The 14054-nt window shown below is 53.4% G+C and overlaps 1 pseudogene; it reads left to right on the plus strand.

Annotated features, from left to right (window-relative positions):
* The first annotated feature begins 2767 nt into the window (after positions 1-2767).
* Positions 2768-14015, plus strand: LOC142061877 (acetyl-coenzyme A synthetase 2-like, mitochondrial; annotated as a pseudogene).
* The last annotated feature ends 39 nt before the right edge of the window (positions 14016-14054 follow it).

A 14054-nucleotide genomic window follows, 5' to 3' on the forward strand; every position in this document is an offset into this window, starting at 1 on the left:
GGCAAGTTTAGCCCACAGACATGACACCCTGGTCCCACCTGTCACCTTGAGGTGACCCAGCCCATGTTGCTGGCTCCCACAGGGCTGGTCACCACAGCCGGGTCTGAGTCTGCCCCAAATGCCAATGCCCTGCACCCCTGCAGAGGGGCCAAATGATGAATACATTATTCCAGGTGAGAAAACAACATCTGCCCAATGTAGTTATTGAATTAAGTTTGTCCAGCTCACCCTCTGAGTGTTAAAGGGAATGACAGCCATGCACATCCACCCTGATCCACCCCATAACATGTACATATTTCTTCTAGCTGGCTCCACACAAGCACACGTGGACCCATGCAGCCAAACCTGCTCCGTGGTTCCATTACCTTCCCATCCTGGTAAGGCGCTATTCCCCTCTGAAAGCCGTAGGACAGTGACTTCCAGGCAACCCTTTCTGTCCTGCTTTCAGCTGTGAGCACCCTTTCCCCAGAGCTACTGTTTTTCTTCCGTCAAAGGTTAAGCCCCTCCATTGAGCCCGTTTGTCTTTGTCCCCCAGTCGTTTGACGTGTTAGATGATAGCCCATGGTGTGTAAATAATGTATATACCATGAGAAAAGAATTCAGTGTTGAGGTGTTTGAGATATGGAGCTGTAACAACTTCTAGTCATCCAGCATCTGTGATTTATGTGCCATTTTCTGTAAAGATATGAACAAGAATAAAACTAAACGGGAATACTCTGTATGAGTCCAGTCACTGATGTTTAAGGAGGGTGAATTCAGCCAAAGCTGAGAGGAGGTTGGACATCAGACCACAAGCCAGAGAGAGGTGGGAGCTCCAAAGTGGCACAGAGAGAGGTCTGTACATTCCTCCCTACCCAGGCATGGAGAAGACGAGGCTTGGGTGCTGCTCTCCCTTTGCAGTGAAAGACAAAGCTGAAAGGGATGTGATTGTACCTGGTGCAAAAGTTAGGCATCATGGCATACAACTGGTCAGAGAACAAGTCACTTCAGCATCCAGAACAGCCCTGGTGCTTTGGGTCGCTCCATATCACATGCACCGGGCAGACCTTCGGGCAGGCTCAGCCTCTCTGCCAGGAGCAGGCTGCAGAGCCCAGCTGGCCTGAGGAGTGGAGGCAGCAGCCAGATGCTGCAAGCGCAGGGGAGTTTGCTGAGAGGGAAGGGCACCAACAGGGATTTGCTCGTCCAGCAAGACGAGCTCCGATTTGAGAGCAGCCTATACTGAGTTACCAGAGAAGGAGCTGAGATTTGTCTGCCCTGCTAAGGGCATCTGGGGATGGTCTGATGGAAAAAACTGATGTCTTGCAGGGCAAAAAGACTGAGGCAGAGCAGATGTCCATAGGGAATGAGAAACTTTGCTTGTGAAACAATGAGGCTGCTTGGGCCTGACTTTGTGGAGGGGCTGCACATCCACAGGACTGTTTCCCTGGGGGGACAGAGCCCTTGTAGGTCCTCTTCTAGCTCTGGGGGCAGCTCTGATACAAACCAGGTGTGTGGTCTGGGATGAGTGCACCTGCTGTCAAATAGTGCCTGTCTCCCACACTGGTGTTCAGCCTATTCACCAAACATCAGCCCTGCAAACCATGAGTGGTGCCGCACTATGAAGAGCAAAGAGGAGATCTACTAACCCTCTCACCTCTGCTGTTGATCCCATCCATGTGTCCGGCTCAGAACAGCCCTGCTTGCAGGGAGAGTCTTTCTGCTCCTCTCTCATGCCCCCAGGAAGGGAGGGCAACCTGGTCAATGAAATTAAGGAAACCTCCAAGCTCTGCCTTAAAAAACACTACCTATATAGGGTCTGAATGAAAGGAAGGTATCAAAAAAGCTGTGTCGAGGCAGGGAAGCAGCTTAGCTCTACTACAGTGGGTGGTGGGAGGTCTCAGCATGAGGAAATGGACTGCAGTGTTTCACATCAAACCACCACCCCTTGCTCCACCACGGCCTTGTTGAGTGCTCCCAGTCCACCCTGTGGTACAGACTGGTCTGAAGTGTTTGGGAGGAGGCAGAGAGCCCAGCCCAGCTTGCCGGAGGGGACAGCTCTGATAGCTGCCCAGCAGTGAGGTGGGATGGGATGCGATATCCCCCTCCTGCAGCAGACAGCTGCAGGAGAAAAACCTTCCCTGGCCCATTGGAGACAGCACAGCCTAGTGCTCTGCAGGGAATGGGTCTTAATTCTAGGAAGGGGATGGTCCCATTACCCAAGAATAGCATGGAGGGGGCTCTAACTTTTGCAGGTGAGCTGCCCCAGGCTGCCCTCGTGGCTGGCAGAGGACTGGGGAGCTGCAGCTGGGGCGCTGTGGGGAGAAAAGGGATGGGGATGAGTAGAGGGAGGTGGGAGGGAGGTGAGTGGAGGTGAAGCAGGGGGTCCAGAGACACAGCACAGCCCTGGGAGAGCATGAATGGGAGTGGGCTGGTAGAGCCTGGCCCAGGCATCCACTGAACCTGGCTCTTGTTCAAGGGCAGCCGTCAGGACTCAGATTAGCATGAAGGTTATTTTCAGTCAAATATTTTTACAGCCCACCATTTTCTCCTCCCTTAAAGGGATTGAATTTCTTTTTCCCATAGTGCTCTGGAAGAGACAAGGAGAGGAACAAGGTGGGGGAGGAGGAGTGCCCAGGCTCCCTGTGCGGGAGAGCTGCTTTGTGTCCAGTTGGTCCAGGGCAACACAGCCCCAGCTCCCACAGGGGCCTGTCTTGCACTGGCTGGTTGTCCTGTGCAGCTGCAAGGGCTCCAGCCATCCATCTTCTTGGTGAGAGGCAGATGCCCTGCAATGATGGCCAGGCTGCTGGCCAGGGCTTGCTGCCCCAAAGCTCTTCCTCAGGTTCCCAGATGCCCCCCTGGCATCTGGGTGGCTGCCCGAGCCTGGAGCCACGGGCCCCTCATCACCTACATGCCTGAAGCCATCACCTTTCCCAGACCCAAGGATCAATAAGGCTTGTACAAGGTGTCAGTGGAGCAGGGGGACACCTTCTGGGGAGCGCTACGGAGGAGCCGGCTCACCTGGATCACACCCTTCCACTCTGTCCACGACTGTGACCTGCAGCAGGGCAGGGTCTCTTGGTTCCTGGGCAGGAAGCTGAATGTGGCAGGTAAGGAGGGAGACAGACATGGGAGCCTATCAAGTGCCTATGGGTGCCTCTCTGCAAAGGGCTTCAGCCCCAGGAGCAGACTGGAGGAGCACGGAGTTAAAGGGTTGCAATGAGGGGGATCCCCAAAAGGTCTGGTTGGTCCTGCAGTGTCTGCAGTGTAAGGATGTGACTGGTCCTAAGGGAGGAACCAGGTCTTACAGGAGGGACTGCAGCTGGATCAGGGTGTGCTGGGAGCCAGGCTGCTCTCTCTCAGCCTCTGTGGATCCCACAGCAGTGCAGATTCTGTTCTGCAGGACCACAGGCAGCAGCACTGAACCCTATGCATTCAACGGGCAGTATTGCACTAGGTTATCCCTGCCCAGCAAAGGCAGTATGTATCTGCAGAAAGCAAAACACGGGAGCAATGAGCAGTATTGGAAGTCCCCACAGCCATGGGAGGCTCTTCTGTGGCTGGGGCTACAGTGTTAGAGGGGGCACTAGGAGAAGACACAGGGGCTCGTGACACTGTGGTCACAGCACTGTTGGTCCCAGTGTTCAAAATATGAGACAGACTTCTCATAAATCAGGTCTTACACAGTCCATTTGGACAGGACAGCAGGAGTCATTTGCCTTTGGGATTTGAGATCTTACTGTTCCCCTTTTTGTGTGTTTCCTTCTCTCCCGCAACAATACAAATGGTCAGGAGAAAAAGGCATTTTAGTATGCAAACTGGGACTGCTGAATTATCCCATGACCTAAGTAGCAGGTTTAAGGAAAACACAGGGTGGAACAAGGCTTCTGAGGAAACTGCAGCTGCCAGCAATGCAGGAAACCTTTCTCAGAAGAATTACAGTGAAAGCCTCAGCCTGCCATGTCCCTGGAAAGCCAGGGCTGTGCACTCCTGGCCCTGGCTCTCTTCCATCTTGGACAAACGCATCCTGCAGCCTTCCTGCGCAGAGCTTTGTTTCATCCCACATTTGTTATTTAGGAGCACTGCCACTAAAATTTTCCCTAGTCCACCCCAGAGGCAGCTGCAAGGCAGTATTGGATGGAGTGGTGGCTGAGTTATGTTTGCCAGGCCCTCTGAGGGTGCTGGGGATGTGACGTCCAAAGGGACTTCAGGCAGTTTCTACTCTGGGCTGTATTAGGTTGCAATTAAGGGGGAAGCTGATAGTGGGGATTGGTAGGTATTGGAGTGGTGAGGAGTGTAATGGGCTTGGGACAGTGCTTGTGATCTGCCAGCTGGTATCCACAAAGGTTGCCTCAGTGGATGCACAAAGCTAGCGCTGAGAAGACTCGCATACGGCCCTGATTCTGATCTGAAAGTGGGACAGCCAGTGAGGGCTTTATGGGAGTTAAGAGGTACTGAGGGTTGCTCTGGCAATGAGACTGGGTTCATCTTTTCCAGTGAATTGTCTGGACCAACATGTCCACGTAGACCCAGACAAGGTTGCCTTAATGTGGGATGAAGGAGGTGCGGGTCACATACAGGTCAGTACTTACCTCTGAGCGTACAAGAGATGTATTGCAACATGCATGAACACTGCACAGGGCTGATTTGCTGATGTGGGTCATGTGAGGGGTTGCAGCGTTCCTTCGCATAGATAGATCAACAGTATGGTGGCTGTTGGCTTGCCTGTGCTGATCTGAGACTTCAGCCTACCTCCTGATTAACCCTCTGGGCCCCGAGGGGTCCCTACCTAGCCAGAGAGGCAGATGTAAGCCCTTCATGGCAGCACTGCAATGCTTGTAGGTAAGACCACATGGGAAAGTCACATGTATGCCTTCCCAGCAAGGTTCCTGTTGTCTAAACTTGCAGGTAAATGGCCTGCAAGAGATGCAGGCTTCACAGCCACATGGGTGTAGGGAAATCCCATGCTCATCCACACATCAGCAACACTGCTGGGTTTGGCTCTCTGGGGGGACCATCTGTCCAGCCCTTCTAGGTTGGTCTGGGATCCCACACTTTCCAGCTCAATTTGCCCACTCTGAGTCTCCACTGCAGAATCCACGTAAATCCCTCTGCATGCAGAGCAAGTCCTGCTGGCCTCGCTGGCTCCAGACCTCATGTGACAAACATGACCATCCACCCCTGCCAATCTCCCCTGGAGAGCTTTTCCATGAAATGAGCCACTGACAGCCAAGCCGTGGTTTCTGGGAGGGATGCTTCTCAGGAGAGGCATCATTTTGCTTACCGCTTTCCTACAGCTGTTGTTCTCACTGGATGACTTGACCTTCCCAGCTTTAGCAAAGCACAGGGCCCTGTTTTCATGGGGGAAGATATCTAACTTGTCATGTGTACCCTCCAGTCTTGCAGGGTGGTAAGTTGCTCTAGTTGTACAAGTTGATAAGAAATGTATGGGCTGTCATTGGGAAAGTCAGCTGAGATGTTGTGGGCTTGCTAAGCCTGACGAATTGCCAGTCACCGTTGCTGGCCCTATGCCTTTCTTCTCATGCTAGCCAATGAGAGTGTCAGGCTCTGTACAGAGGCCGTTCTGATTTATTTCTTTTCCATAAATAATGGCCCATGTTAGTGACTGTCCTCTCTTTTCCTTCCCACTGACATTTTATGGCTGTTCCATGGACTTCCAGCATGGGGGCTTAGAGTGTGTAGGGATGTGAGCTGCATACCTGTGACTCTGGGGCCCCCCATCTTTATGTGTGCAGGTAAGACCTGCAAGAAAGTCTCTGTGCCATTGCTTTGGGCAGGGAACTGATGGAGCTGATGTACCGCCTGGGAAACGCTTTGAAATGGCAAGGGGTGAAACAGGGTGACAGGGTGACAACCTACATGCCCCCATGCCCACTAGCAGTGGCTAGCATGCTGGCCTGTGCCCGCTTCGGGGCTGTGCATGCTCTGGTGATCGCCAGCTTCAGTGCAGAGTCCCTAGCAGACAGGATCTGGGATGGTAAGAGCCAGTGGGTAACAGCGACGTGTGTTCCCCTTGCGGGACGGTGCTTAGCTTGTTGGTTCGGCAGCTGGGGGCTCAGGGTAGTGCTGATGGCAAAGGTTTTCTGAGTGAGACTCCCTAGGCTAACTGAGGGTGTCCTGCCATGATGTACAGTCATGGAGCAGGGATTAGCACTCCAGGAAATGGCATGGGCTCACTAAATATCTTCCAGCCCATGGGAGGGACTGGTTCTCTCCTTCATGCAAGAGACTGAAGGGCTGGGATACAGTGTCTCCTCTGAGGGGATGCAACACAGGCAGGAATAAACGGGAAACAAAGATGCAAAGCTGCTGTTTTTTGCTAAAGCGAGGACAGGTAACAGGGGCTGGGAGACAGAGGGAGAGATGCAGGGTCATGGTAGAGCCTTGTGGCTTATGTGGCTCTTCTGCCTTCTGTGGGCCAGAGATGGTGATTATGGTGAACCAGGGGCTGAGAGGAGGCAAGATTATTGAGCTAAAGACAATGGACCAGGCTGTAAAGCAGTGCCCAGGAGTGAAATGGGTTCTGGTTTCCATGAGGACTGACAGCAAGGTTCCCATGACAGCCCTGGACGTGCCACTGGAGGAGGTAAGAGGCTGCCTGGCACTAGTGCCGCTTCCCCTGGGCAACGTGCTCTGGGAGCAGGGACAGGGTGGGGAGAGAGGGTCCTGGCTGGCCATGGCAGTTTTGCTGGCTTTGACACGATGTGGGGACATTGTCCTGCAGCAACAGCAGCAGCTGGAGCTACACACAAGTTCAGGACAGTCGCAGGAGCCATCAGAATGGGCAACTGGTGCCTTTTACCACAGCACCAACCCTATATTGTCAGGGCTCACAGCAGGGTCAACCAGGGGCTAGAAACACCCCAGCCACAGGCTGACACATAGTGAGCCCAGCCTTGGACTGCCACTGCACTGTCACACACTGCTCTGCTAGCGGACCTGGCACCCCCTGCGAGTGCTGCTTGCAGCTTGTCAGAGGCAGCAGGCAGTGAGGTTGCTCACGTGCCCGTTACTCGTGGCACACAGGCTGGCCAGGCTGCCAGCAAGGAGCACCATTTCTGAAGAGGTGAGCCACTGCTGTGCATTTCTGTTAGCTCCCTGGAGCTGTGCAGCGGTCTCTCCACCTCTGCTTATCCCATCTGCAAGGAATTAGTGCTAGAAAGGCTTCCTGGAAGACTTCTGTGCTGGTCAGAGCAGCAGCAGTTTAAAAATAGCTGCCTCTTACTCAGCAGGTCTGCTATGGCTGAGGAGAGCACTTGCCAGCTCAGCAAGATGAAAGAGAGCTCAGGCTGGTAAACAAGGGGAGCAGAGGTACAGAGGTGGGGAGGATGGTATGGGGGGAGCAGGGTGGCGCAGGTGCTCAGAGGGAGGCTTGGGGGAGAGGTGCGCAAGTGGTTGTAGGGACAACACAGGGAAGCCTGTGAGACCCCAAGAGAGAACTGCTCTGTCTTGCAGAAGCTGATGAAGAAGGATGTGTGCTGTGAGCCTGCTGTCATGGACAGTGAAGACATGTTGTTCCTTCTTTACCTGTCAGGCAGCACCGGCAAACCCAAGGTTCTGGCTCATTCCCAAACTGGGTATTTGCTGCTCTTATACACAAAGGTAATGGATCCCAGCCACAGAGTACTCAGGAGCTAGCAGCTCATAGGCAGTGCAGGGAATAGATGTGCTACCTTGTTGCACCACAAGCTCATCTTTATAGCAAAGTCTCTGGGAAGGCCTCCTAGGGCATCAACTCAGAGCACATCTGCTTACAGGTAGTGGGGAGGAGCAACACATGCTCTGGAGCAGGACCTCCCAAACACATACTCCTCTGAGCTACCTTCTTGGCATTCTTCTTTCTTTCACAGTCCTATCCTAGACTGAATCATTGGGTGGGATGCTCATCCTTGCAAGGATAATTTTATATTACTGGGTGAGGAGGAAGAAGCCCATTTTCTCCTGAAAACTCTGGCTTGCTTAGCCTGAGTGTAACTACCCCAAATCAGGTGGGAGAGCGAAGGCAGTATTTCTGGGAGGGGCACATTTGAGGATATGAGTAAAAGCCAGTAAGTACCCTCCAGGCAAAGGGCCTATACCTGAAGAGTGTGGGTCATCTTTGGCAAGAGGAAAGACTCTAACCCCTAGCATGCCCAAAGCAAATTCTAACAGAGCTGGATAAAAGGGCACTGAGCACAGCATGGAGCTGCACTTGGCTGCAGGAAGGGTTGCAAGGGACATTTCCTAAGACATTATATGGAGTCCTCTGGGAGAGGGAGTTCGTCTCTAAACAGTCCTTTAACTTTGGGTCTGGCTCTCCCTGTGTGTGGCTGAAGTTCCAGTAGTGCCTCAGACCACATAACCTATGAGACAGCAAGGTCAGGGGTGGCTGGGTCTTCTCTGTCAGCCATGAGTGCTGGAGGCCAGACCTCCTGGGGTGTGTGCAGCATGTGTGTGGAAGCCCTTGTTTTTCCCCTGAGCTAGTTGTCTGTACAGCTGTGCCCAGCATGATACGTGACCCTCCTGAGACCATCAGAGCTGGTTTGCGAGAGCCAGGGCTGCCATCCCAGAGTGGCAATGCAGGGAGCAAGCAGCACGTGGCCGCGTTAGCACATTAGTGCTGGAAACTGTGACACAGGGCTGGCATGCTCAGATCTCACAGTTGGATGGGGCAGACCGCTGCTACCATAATTCACTGCTCAGTTGAAAAGAGACAGAGCAAGCAGGGGAAGTTTCCATTACAAGCACTCTGGAGCACTTGAAGCCCCGGAGTCCCCAGCTGGCAGCCTGCAGACAGGGAGCTGCAGGAAGAGATGGGAAGGTCCGAAACAGCAGATGCTAGAGCAGAAGGTGAGAAGGGATGGGCTAGTATGAGAGGGAGTAGGCCCTGGGGAGCTTGCCTGGCACTAAGTGAAGGAAATGAAGGAGAGTGCTTGAGGAAGCTGGACGTGTTGCTGCCAATCTGACAGCACTCTCTTCTGCCCTGCACAGGGCAGGCAGCTTTCCCTCATACTCCAGCCTTGCAGCCAAGGGTCTCCTGAGGAATAAATGGGGCAGTGGGAAGAAGAGCTTGTTCTGCTTTCTGCCCACCTGCAGGCACAAGGCTGTGCTCACCCAGCTGAGGCGGAGAGGTGCCAACTCCTGCGGGCAAGCTGGGGCGGCTCTGGGCTGAAGCATCTCATGCTCCCTCTGCTTGCTGCCTCAGTGCTCCTACGCTGGGCTCCTTGCTGAGCTCAGGGTTTTCCTGAGTGTTTACTGTGTGTTTGGAGCCCAGCAGTGCCTGGGGGTGGCTCACGGAGTCCTCCACCACATTGCCCTTGCCTACAACTCCTCTCCTTCCATGTGGTCATGTAGGTGTGGAGGGACCATCCTCACCCCGAAAGTTCTCCTGTTTTGATGCTACAGGATACTTGGATCAGCCTTATCTAGACACCAGCAAAAGGAAGGAAAGGCTGTAGCTCTCTCCTTTGAGAAAGAGCAAATTTTACTTTGTTTTGGGTTTGGTGTTTTTTTTTGGTTAGTTTTGTTTTGGTTTTAATTTTTAAGTGACTCTCTTCTCCTGCACCTTCATAAGGCACCTGACATTTTATTTTTTCTGATAATGTTTTCTGCAGGAAGAAGGTGTCCCTGCAGGGGTGATGGGAAGATGGAAGGATGCAGTAACAATAGGGCTGAGGGAGGGTACGCTGCTCTCTGTTGTCCCCCTTGCCGAGAGGGCAGGCCAGGCTGTACCCCTCACTGCCTCTCCTCTCTTGTGCAGTATGTGTTCGACTACCAGGACAGGGACATCTTTGGCTGTGTGGCAGACATCAGCTGGATCACGGGGCACACCAATGTGGTCTACGCCCCCCTGTGCAATGGCGGCACCACAGTCCTTTTTGAGAGCACTCCTGTCCATCCTAACCCTGGTGAGTGAGAAGGTGTCTCCAGGGAGCTGGGACATGCCACAGCCATCCTGAGAGACCCGCAGCATGCAGGGAGCTGGCGGCTCGATACCAGGACTCAGGCAGCAATGGTTCTGCTGCTGCTGTGCCCAGTGGAGAGCTGCGAGGGGAAGAGTCTCTTCCTCTGGTTAGGAAGCCACTGCTGCTTCTCCAGGGGTAAAGCTGTTTCTCCCTGTCCCTCCCTGCAGCAGGGAGAGTACCAGACCTAGGTGATGTAGAAGAAAAGGGGACGGTGCTGCTCCTGAATTGCTTTAGTCCTTTCTAGTGTAGGATTCTCTTTGCTGAGGGTCCAGACACTGCTAGAGAGCCCTTGCTCTCACCTCCTCTCCTCTTGTCTTGGTCTCGGGCTGGGAGGACCTGTGTGGATGGTCACTGGCCCTGTTTCCATTCCAGGCTGATACTGGGAAACAGTGGAGAGGTTAAAAATTAACCAGTTCTACGGGGCACCTGCTGCCATCTGCCTGCTCCTGAGATATGGTGATGAATGGGTGAAGAAGTACGACCGCTCTTCTCTCAAAGTGCTTGGCTCAGGTAACTGCTGGCGGCATGGACTGGAGCAGCAAATCCTTGGGCATCAGGTTGTGCCTCTTCCCACAAATGCCAAGATCAGCAGCACATATGAGCAGAAAGTCGGGAGACTGTGCTATTTGGGGGTAGCTCCGTGAGCAGGCCCTGGGACGCTGCGTCTTTGACCTAATCTCTCAGCTCTGTCCCCCTTGTTTTCCTCTTGCAGTAACGGAACCCATCAACAAGGAGGTGTGGGCATGGTACTTCCATGTAGTTGGCGAGACACGGTGCCCAGTAGTGGACACGTAGTGGCAAACCAGTGAGATGCATACAAACCCTCATTCCAGCTTCTGCTCCAAGTTTCAGGAGTGACCTGCTGCTTTGTTGGCCAAGTGGGAGCAGTTATTACTGACACTCTTGTATGAGCAATGCCATAAGGGGCCACAGGCACCAAAACATGAGAGCAGAAATGGCCTTTAAATCTAACCCAGAGAAACATGGGGGAGTTGATGGTAGGGAGCAGATCTCTGCTGAACAAAACAAGCAGGATCATCCTTCTGCAGAAAATCTTCCCCAGCTCTGGTAAATGCAGCCCCAGCCTGTGATCCAGTAGGGTGCAGTGAGGGCCAGGGCAAAGCATGTTGGCCAAGCAGTGCTACCTGGCTTTCCTCTTGTCCCTGAATTTGATGAACATGACAGTTTCTTTTGCTTCAGAAACAGGAGGCATCTGTATCTCACCCTGTCCTTCTAATCCTGGAGCCGAAACCCTTCCAGGCATGGCTATGAGACCCTTTTTTGGGATCAGCCCCTCCCTCCTGGATGACAAGGTACATTTATAACTGCAGGCCAGGCAGTGACTCAGCCTGCTTGCCCCTGGGCACTTGCAGCATGTACTTGCGGATGGGAGTGGAGATCTGTAAGTGCATCTTTCCTGCTCAGCTCTGCTAGACGGCAACCTTCTTTCCTGGAAAGGGACTAAGAGTAAAGCTGTTCTTCCAAATAGTGCAGAAGTTGAGTTGTTTTCTAGCCTGCTCTGTCGTGACAAGGCAGGCTGTGCCTGAGCTCCCTGGCACGTCTTTCCAAGGCAAGGTAGCTGAGCAGGGACAGCCAGCCTCCCTGGAGGGGCCCTGCGTCCCACCGTGGTAGGCAGCTGGTTGCAGACATCTGCTGGGAGAGACTGAGCCTGTCCTGTTGGAGTCAGGGGCACAGGACTTTCCTCACCGCCTTGCCTGACATTCCCATCATAGGGTTGTTAAATAGGCAATGACTAAAGATCCCAAGTGCCCTCAGCCATGGTTACTAAAAGGTAACTGTTTTACAGGGAAATGTCCTTCTGGAAAACATCATCTCTGGAGCCCTTTGCATCTCACAAGCCTGGCCAGGTATGCCACAAACCATTTAAAATCTCTACAAGAGATTTCTGGAAACCTATCTGACTCTTTATCCAGGTAAGGAGAACATATGGCAGGTCACTGCAAAGGTGTTTGGTTGGGTACGATTGGGTCTGCCTGCTGGTTTTCTGCACGGTGGCAGGACTCAGGAGAGCTGGTACTGCTGCTCCATTCTTGCACAGATCCTCCACAGTGTTGAGGCCCTTCATCTCCCCATGCCCAATACCTCCGCACTGCCCTGGGAATGAGTCTCTCTCACCAACCTTCCCCATTGGATCACCTGGTTTTAGGGCAGTGGATTTGCCCTTCTGCTCCCAGTCCCCTCAAGCACAGAGAGGCCTCTTAGTGCATCTCTTGCAAACCCTGTCAGTTTCTGTCACTCATCCAGAGGCACTGAGCAAGCCCAAGAGTGTGTGGCTCAATGGCAAGCAAAGGGGAGAAGCAGCAGGAGCACAGGCACCTGCACTGGAGCAAAGCACTCCCGGCTTGCAGTAATGAGGCAGTCTGGGCATTAACCAGCATGCTGCAGAATGAGGGAAAGAGCCTGATGAAAGAGCAGGTACCAACAGAGGCAGAAGACTAACAAGGAAGGCAGACACCTTCACCCTGAGCAGTTGAGGAAGGAACAGAGTACATGAGCCCTGGTGCCAACAGAGAGGAGAAAGGGCTGAGGTGAGTGCATGGCTGGCAAGCAGCAACAAGTGACTGTGGCGTGGTTCTGGCCACTGCAGGGTTTTTCTTCACTGGGGATGGCATGTATCGTACCAGTGAGGACTACTATGAGCTGACAGGATGACTGGATGACATCATTAACATCAGCAGAAACCAGCTGGGCACTGCAGAGGTGGAGGATGTTGTGGTAAGAGGTGTGGGTGGGAGGTAAAGCCATTCAAAGGGACAACAAAGGCGCACTGGTGGTGCTCAGGGAAGCCTCTTTGAAATACCTGGATAGAAACACACTGCTGCTATAGCAGCAGGGAACAGCGTTGGCCCAGAGCCTGCCTGTGGGAACCACTTCCCACCCTCTCCCCTCCCCTTCTGGCTCTCTGCAGCAAGGAAGGGACAAAGCCTGATAAGGTTGAAGCTGTAAGCAAGTGAATCCCAAAGTGGCAGCTGGACATGTCAAGGAGGAGCATCTGTGGGCCAGTAAGATTGTAGGACCTGATGGAGCAAACTGGAGGAGCAACCTGGTGGCACAGAATAGAGTCTAGAAGGTGCAAGCCTGAAGTGTCCAGGTGCAGGGGGGAAAACTTGTGTTTGCAGACAGACCTGCTGAGGCAAGAAGGAAAAAGGGCAGAGGCTATCTGAGGCTGTTCCTTATCGCTCTGCATGGGCTGCAGCAGCCAAGCCAGGTCAGGGCAGCTCCCAGGTGGCAGCCAGCCTGGCAAAAGCACTGATCCAAATCCTAGACCTGTTCTCTTCCAGAATCACCATGTGGCAGTGGCTGAGTCTGCTGTCGTTGGCTACCCACATGAGATAAAGGGAGAAGGTACGATGTTTGCTTTCCTGCCCCTGGAATGTCTCTCCCAGGGCTACTGCACTGCAGTGGGGAGCGGCACTGCCACACCAACCCCGGGTAACAATGCCATGCAAATGTTGTACAGCATGTTAGTGGGGATCTCAGCTCAGCCATCACAACCTACACAAGAGACCAGCTGGGCTCTGCATAAGGCAGCAGCAGTAGCGCCATGGCCAAAATCACTTACAGCTCAGGCTACAGAGCATGCCCTGAGCCTACCAGCAGAGAGGGATCTCTCTTGGCACTAGGCCCACACAGGCTCTTGGGAGCATGCTGCATTCATTGCTCAGTAACCTGGTGGTCCTTCTGCCAGGAGCCTATGTGTTTTGTGTGCTGAAGAAGGGCAATGGCTACGCACAGGAGACTCTTGCTGCTGAACTACGGGACCTGATCTCACAGAAGATTGCCAAGTACACAGCTCCAAAGTACACTGAGGTAACACATGCAGGATGGTCCGACACCCACCCCAGCTGCCTGGCCAACCACTTTCCCTCAGCATTAGCTCTACTCCTTCCCACCAGCTGCCCAAGACATGCTCAGGGAAGATTATGTGTCAGGTACTAAAGAAAATTGTGGAGAACAAGGCAATGAGCTTGGGGACCTAACTACTCTGGATGAGCTGTGCAGCAGATCATAGAAAGATGCAAGCAGCAGGTGGAGGGACAGAAGAGCTGCTAGCTTGGCTCTGCCAGCAGCCACCTCCTGCTCCTTCACTGC

The sequence above is a fragment of the Phalacrocorax aristotelis genome, chromosome 9 (assembly GCF_949628215.1).
Source record: "Phalacrocorax aristotelis chromosome 9, bGulAri2.1, whole genome shotgun sequence".
Classification (NCBI taxonomy): domain Eukaryota; kingdom Metazoa; phylum Chordata; class Aves; order Suliformes; family Phalacrocoracidae; genus Phalacrocorax; species Phalacrocorax aristotelis.